We start from the raw sequence: 8567 nt of genomic DNA, 5'->3' as shown, positions 1-8567 counted from the left end.
TGACGACATGACAGAAACACCCTCACACACACACACACACACACACACACACACACACACACACACACACACACACACACACACACACACACACACACACACACACACACACACACACACACGCAAAAACACAAAACAGACACACAAACACACACACAGGCACACACAAACACACACAAATACAAATACACACACAAACACACACACACAAACACACACACACACAAACACATGCACACAAACACACGCACAAACACACGCACAAACACACACAAACACACACACACAAACACACACACAAACACATGCCCACACACAAACACACACACACACAGTTCCTTTCATATAATATATTTTTTTAAAAATTGTTTTCAAAATACGTTTTTTAAAAAAATAATTTAACCGTTTATTAAGATATTAGCGGACTTGTAGGAGAGCACCCTCTCCCCAATGCTTTTTTTTCAGATTTTTTAAAACTTTCTTCCGCCGATTGTCATAGATTACAGACTTCACATTAGCAGAAAAAAAAATTGATAAAAATAAATTTAATGACTTTTAAAAGGGGGTCCACTTTCTCGTTAGAATGTTCTACTTACTTGCTCCCTGACTTAATGTACATCTTTTTACTGATGTGACACGTGACCAGTGAGATTTTCTATGTGTACGTAATTCTCATATCTATGTAACTTTGATAATTAATAAAAATAAAAAATGAATACAAATAAAAATAAAAAAAAAGCCAACGTACTGGTTCTGTATTAAAAGACGCTTAAAATATATTTGCGGGTCAATAGGAGACATTTTTATTTATTTTTTATTGGTTTTTGTTGTTTTTCTCCCGGTTGTTTGTAAGGGAATTTTTGGAAATCTCGCCGTGACTAATCACGTGACACGTCGGTAAAGAGATGTACAGTAAGTCAGTGATCAAATATGTAGAATGTTATAATGTGAAAATGAACCCCCTTTTTAAAAGTCACTAAATTTATTTTTTTATCAAATTCTTTTCTGCTTATGTGATAGTTAGGTCTGTAATCTATGATAATCGTCAGAAAAAATTAAAATAAAAAGGTGAGAAAACCCCACTTGGGAGAGGGGCAGCTCTCGTACACTTCTGCTAGATATTTTATTAGTCCTTGTGCGAAAGAGCAGGACACAAAATGTTTTAAATAATAATAATAGAATAACAATAACAAAGACTTTCGCTGGCGAGGACTACTATTGACCATAACCAGTTATACAGTCTTTTTGAAATTTTCATCTCTATTTTTCTCGTTATGCACTGAATATTTGTTAATGATATGAAATATGTTCCTTATTAAATTTTAAAGATGTTCTATTCTGAAAGAAGTTTAAAAAACTTTAATCTAAAAATGTTATTTTAAAGTTTTTTGTTTAAAAAATTAAGATTTTCTCATTATTCAGACCTATATTACAAAGAGGGAGTTGCAAAAAAATGAATTGTAGTGTGAGGAGAAATACATACTTAAACAGAGAGAATATTTACACCTGCAATAATACAAAGAGGGGGGGTGCAAAATGAGTTGTGGTGTGAGGAGGAATACAAACTGACACTGAAATAGAGAGAAGGAGAGTTTTAAAATATAATCTTAAAAAGATAAGATACAAGTTAGAAAAGCATTTCATCCAAGGCATAAAAATTGTTAAACAAAATGTTTTTATTATAGGCTTTAAAAATAAAGGTACAAGACTCAATTTGGAATTTATTTATCTTCAAAGTGCACTTTTATAAATTTTACAAAGTAAGGTATAAAAATTTAATTTAAATTAAATCAAAAAATTACCTTGGATTTATTTTATGTAATGTACATTTTGTTGCAATTTAAAAACATTATCTTTCATCTAGCAATTAATGATATAGATATAAAATTTTCAATGATTTTTTTTTTTAAAGTGCAACAGAATGTACATTACATAAAATAAATCCAAGATACTTTTTTGATTCATTTAAATTAAATTTTTATACCTTACTTTGTAAAATTTATAAAAGTGCACTTTGAAGATAAATAAATTTCAAATTGAATCTTGTACCTTTATTTTTAAACATTTTGTTTAACAATGTTCATGCCTTGGATGAAATGCTTTTCTAACTTGTAACGTTTTAGGTTTGTACTATTTTCCAAAACGTGACCAATTCATTTTGTTTTAGTTTTTCAAATCATGCAGTTTTCCCATAAAACGTCGTTTGAGATAGAAAATGTTATTAAGAAACGCTCGCGCTCATCTCGATTATAAAAATTTGCTCAAATAGAAAATGATGTTTCTATTTTAACACAAGTATGATAAAAAGTACTGCAAAACTTTGAAATATCTTCTGAAACAATTGACAAGCAAGAGAAATAACTGCTACAACGAGTTATCTCCCTTGGTGAAGAAGATTATGCCTTTCTTTTTCATAATGAAATGTTTACTTCCTTCATACAGCGTTTAGGAAAGGGAACTAACTCTTGTCGACTAAAAGATGTGCAATTTTTTTTCTGAGGAAATTTGGGACATGAAAATTCACAGAACTTAAAAACATAAAGAAAAAGACGAAGAAAAGAAAGTTCGATAATAGTTTCAGAGGAATTGGAAATGTTATATACCGGGTGGAATGATCAAATTGTCGTCCTAGAAAAGACGGCATTGTTCCATTTCCTCTTGATGAAAACCGGTTTTCTTTTTTACTGCAGACCATCTATTAGTTGGCCAGTTGTGTTTTTTTAAATTAAAAAATTTTTTTTTTACACAGTGATCACCACTTATCAAGGCCCGGAAGCCACTCAGGGATAAGGGTTATTGCAAGTACATTACGTTAGTGTGGAGATTTGATGAAGTGTTTGCTTAAGGGGGCGGTTCATTAGGAATTTGTTAACGTTGGACTTGAAGACATCCAAGTTGTAGTCCGGTGGGAAGCAGGCAGACGGAACAGAGTTCCACAGGCGTGCAGTTCTAAGAAAGAAGCTTTGTTCATGGAATCCGCGTTTTGATTTAGGCACAGATATAGAGTGGGGGAAATTTTTCACAGTGGATTCAGCTAGACGGGTGTTTTTCGTGAAAGATTGGCGAGGGGGGGGACCAGAGATTGGAGTTCAGACGAGCACCTGCCATGGAAATAACGATAAAACAAGGATAGGCTCGCAACGTCTCTTCTGTGGGAGAGAGGTTGCAGGGTAGAGAAAACGGCATCCCCCACTAAGCCACGAACTCTATTTTGTACTCTGTCAATGCAGGATAGGCTGTTTCTGGCAGCTCCTGCCCAGATATGGCAACAGTATTCCATCCTTGGACGTACTTGGCTTTTATATAGATAGAGAATTGTATCAGTAGTGAGATATCTTCTGGAGCGGTAGAAGGATCCCACCATCTTTCCAGCGACCCTGGCAACAGACTTGATGCACGTGTTCCATTTCAGATCAGGAGTAAAGGTCAAACCCAGAAGCTTGTCAAAACACGGGGCCTCACCCAGACGAGAGCCATCCATCACAATTGATGACAGATGGGGATCAGAGCGTTGATGATGTAAGGATAGAAGTTTGGTTTTGGATGCATTAAAGGTAACCAGCCACGTCTTCCCCCACTGAACCACGCTCTCGAGATCAGAGGAGAGAGAATCCGAGAGAACTTTGTCATTTACAGCCTTTGATGTGTTGCCGTAGATGGTCGTGTCATCAGCATAGATGTCAACGAATGATTTAAGTATGTGTTTAGGGAGGTCATTGATGTAGATCAGGAAGAGAGTTGGGCCCAGGATTGACCCCTGAGGGACTCCAGCATTTATATTGCAGGCCTCCGATTTTTGTCCATCTTATGATGTCTTATGAGCCTATCGGAGAGTGTACACATCACATTTAATGAACGAGATCGGAGATGCGCCGCTGTACAACTCATGCTCTCTACCGATCCAAGTTATGGCAACAGGACCATTACCAGCACCCTCAAACTGCATCACTAGATTGCCACAGATAACAGGGAGGTAACCAAGGTGATGAAAACAAAGTTTCCGGTTACAGTCATTGTCTTTGGTGTAGTTTCAAGTGAGGGCCACATCATGCCATCTGAAATCTTCGATATCAGTTTGAAAGTCTACTAAAACGTACCTGGATGTGCTGAAGAGTGTGGTGATCCCTTGGTGCAATCAGGTGGCTGCTGGCAGATTCTGGGTGTAGCAGCAGGACTTGGCGCCTGTCCACAAGTCCAAAGAGACCCAGGCTCGATTTCAGAAGGGAGCTACGACTTTGTACCCTTTTTTTCACTAGCCTCCTCCTCCTCCTCCTCCGACCTAAACTCGCTGAACTACTTCGTTTGGTCATACGTCGAAAAGATCACCAACATGACCTCTCACAAAACCAAAACCAGCTTGATCGCTGACATCTGCCGAGTATTCGCCAAGCTCCCGCCGGTGCTTATGAAAAAGGCATGCTCCCAGTTCTGGACCCGTATCAAGGCAATGACTGAGGCAGTAGACGGCTACATTGAATAGATGTAAGCTCTGCTACTTAATCAAGTTTCCTGAAATGATTTTTTCAGTAAAGGTTTTCAAATAAATTTGTCATGTTGTTTTCTATAGGGCGAAGAGCAAATAGTTAATAAAACATGTTAAAAAAACGCTTTGAAAAAGAGTTAAAAACCTATTTAATCTGAAAAGGAAACACTTAATAAGTGGATAGCCCTTAATCCGCAGAGCTTCGAAGAAATACTTTCCTTCTCATCAGAGGGTAGGAATTAGCAAAATGCGGGATCGGATTTTGCATACAAAAGTATTTGATGAAACTGCAAGTAAGTCAAAGATCTTACTTGATAACAAAAAGTGAAGCAGAGGGAATATGGTGAAGAAAAAGGTGATTTCAAGTGATTGGATAGTCTGGTGAAAGGTAAATTATCCAATGACGGTAAAATAAAAAAAATATAAATCCAAGAAAGTTAATTGAATGATAAGCTCTATCTCCTATTTGGTTTTATCGAGCTTTTACATCTGGCTGAGATATCTTTATAAATATTAATTCTTTAATATTTATAATATACTTTAGTTTTACCATCTTGGATCATTTTGGTAAATTTAATTGTAATTTTTATTATATATATATATATATATATATATATATATATATATATATATATATATATATATATATATATATATATATAATAGATGGGGAGGCGTCCGGCTTTGTCCGGGCGTAAAATACACTTAAATATGAAAATATGATATTTTAATATGTTCAGATTTCGTATATATTATTATAGGATCGTGATTTCAAAAGTAAAATATATTTAAGTGCCATCAGCTAGAAGCGAAGCATTCAAATTTGGTGACGTCATCATTGTACCGAAGTTACACGCATATAAATGCGATTAAATATGAAAAATTAAAAATAAACTAAGATGGATGTACAAAATTTTTAACGATTTTTAAATTTTGACCCATTTTTGACAGTAATTTTAAAGTAATTTTAACCGGCTAAATATCCATGAAATAACGGCCCGTAAAAACCGCCCAATCATTCCAGGCCCTCTGCGACTTTTAATTTCGGAGGAGATAGAGTTTGAAAATATGGAGACAAACAGACGGACAGACAGCCATACATATAGCCGTTTATATATAAGATTTCTGTGTAAATATTACTTTTTCAATTATATTTCACTTTTTTATATACTAATCCTTAATTTATTAAGCTCAATATAATTACAGAGCATATAACAAACAAATGTCAAAAGTTTATATTCCAAATTTCATGATGTTGGTCATCTAGCAATCTATTCCTTTAATTACGTTGACATTTACAATACTTGACAGCAACTGTTTCGTAGCGCAAAATTATCTGGGTCTTCTTTACATGAAACCAAATCTTATTGCTTCTTCCTATTTTTAACAACATTTCGTGGAACCTCCTGATATTAATTCCCTATGACATGGAAGACCTGATATTTTCATTGCAAACTTTGCTTTCGTATAGCTGTAGTAGGTGTATCAGAATTTTTGTAGGAATTTTTGACACCCCTAACACGAAACTGCGAATCAAATATCAAAAAACTCGTAATTTCTCTTTTAAAAGTTGGTTTTTTATTCTCTTTATGGATTATACTTCCAAAATAAACTATTAAAGTTGTATAAAAAGTAATAGAAATATTATTTTTTTTTATTAAAAAAACAACAGTAATGAAATTAATTGAATTTTACGAGTTCAGTATTTTTTAATTTTTAGACTTTAAAACTCAATCAAAATTTTTCTATTGATTCCATTTTTACAATGTTTTCAGGGTCAATGTGAAATTTTATGCTCTTTTCAATAAACCGAATATAATATTTTAGACAAACGTTTTTTTTAAATTCACGCCTCCCTATTTTGAAATGTCTATTAAAAAGTAAATACTTAATTTATGTGCCAAAGTTTTATGTATCACAAATTGAAGATAAAAGATCAATAAATAATATATTCAAATTTATTCTAATTAAAACAAAAAAGAACTGTTTTTTTTAGAAATGTACCTGTAAAGTCCGAAGTTTAAAACCTTTTTTTTTTTTTTTTTTTTTTTTTAAACCACGTTGTTTCTCTTTTTTTTTTTTTTTCCTTGCTCCTTTAATTGAAAAAAAGAAAAAGAAAAAGGGTTTGAATTACATTTTTCGAGTCGTTATAAGCTTGGAAAGACAGGGGGTCGAATTATTCAATATTTCTCAATTTCTGACTCACCTAAAGCTGTAGTACCTGAACAGATCTCTAGATACTAGTAACTAGTTGACCGAAACATGCTCATGACTGTGTAGCAACATATTACTACTTATGCAAAAACAAATAGAAAGTATGTGTGTGTGTGTGTGTGTGTGTGTGTGTGTGTGTGTGTGTGCGCGCGCGCGTGTGTGTGTGAATAAATCTTACAGTAGAAGGCGGTACCTTGTAATTTCGTATAACACATCGAACCAATTTCTCATTGATCAGGGGAATTAATTATAATCTTGCCAAGGTAAACAACTTAGTGCCAAGGGAGAGAACTGCTAAGTTATACACCATACGATTAAAAAAACTTTAAAAAATTAAGGCTTAATTATTATCAGACAATATCTCGTACGTCTCCATGTTTTCCTTGCCTGTAAGTAACTTTCATAAATCAACAGCTGATCATTTTACAGAATATCTATTGAAATCAAAGATACAATTAACGGAAAACTGTTTAAAAAGAAAGACAAAAACATACTATTAAAAATATTTTGAATTATGTTTCTCTAATCAACTTGGCAATGTGGCTCAATCTGGTTATATTGCCTCCCTCTGGCAACACCAGTATAATAGAAGCTCTTTAATATACCGAATAAATAAATAAATACAAATAATTAATAACCTTTTTTTTAAATTGTATCTTTCAGCAGTCCGAAGTTATTACAAAGGGAGGTAACTAAGATATGCTTTTACAGGGGAGATAATTTATGATTGCTTGATTCGATTTCAAGTCTTCAAGTTTTCATTTGTAAATATTCAAAAACTAGCGAAACAGCTTCACGCAATAAATATGAAATCGAAATTGTTACACACACACACACACACACACACACACACACACACACACACACACACACACACACACAATCTGCTATTAAAATCATGCACAAAAAAATCATGTTACAGTATAAACCGGATATAAGAGACTTCTTATTCGGCTCATATGCTCTCTATCCGGGGGTTTATATTCCGGTTAGACTGTAATTCAACACAGGATCTAATTTAGGACCAGAGAAAATCTTTCTTATATCCGTTTTTCTGATACTCGGGTCTCTTATATCCGGGTTACGCTGTATTTGGATTAATCAAACTATTATTCTCATTTTCAGTGTTACTCGCATTTTCGCAATGTCACGTTCGATGTAATCTCCAATTTTTTAAAGTGAATCTTGCCGAACTCTTGAATCTTTTTGTTGAATTCGGTAAACTGTACGAAATTTAGAAGAGAATCCTTTATTTAATCCAGGTATGAAGCATGCTCTAGGTCGGTCAACGATGGCCGAGTAGAAGTTCTAAAATTTACAAAGTTTCACTCACACTGAGGCTTGAACCTCCAAAACAGTGTAACTTACAACTGAATTAACAAGTACTTTATCCACTGCATCATGGGTCCTTGCGTACAATTTTAGTATTTATTTTGGGAGCCTGTACTTGTTTTGAGATGTACAATTATAATTCTCACTACTATAAATTACTACTTAATAATATAGATTACTAATTCAATAACCATTCAATTTTTTTCTCTCCTCTTCTTCACTCATTTTTCATAATTACGCCTTGCCTCGGCAGCCGAGTCTAACGCATATCTTATTTTTCTTTTATCAATATTATTGGAATTCTTTCCCCTTTTCCTTGTAGCTATTTGTGAATTATTTCACGGATTTCGGCTTTTCGGATTATTTTGGACCATCTTCCAATTACATGATTCCCTTAGATTTGACTTGTGCGAATGGAAATTTAACTAACTTTCTTGGATTTGTATTTTTGAGTTTTACCGTTATTGGATAATTTACCTTTCACCAGACTATCCATTCACTTGAAATCACCCTTTTCTTCACCCTATTCCCTCTGCTT

Source organism: Euprymna scolopes, chromosome 29, assembly GCF_053919585.1.
Source record: "Euprymna scolopes isolate OS-2025 chromosome 29, ASM5391958v1, whole genome shotgun sequence".
In the NCBI taxonomy this organism is placed as follows: Eukaryota; Metazoa; Mollusca; class Cephalopoda; order Sepiida; family Sepiolidae; genus Euprymna; species Euprymna scolopes.
Note: the sequence above shows the minus strand (reverse complement) of the source record.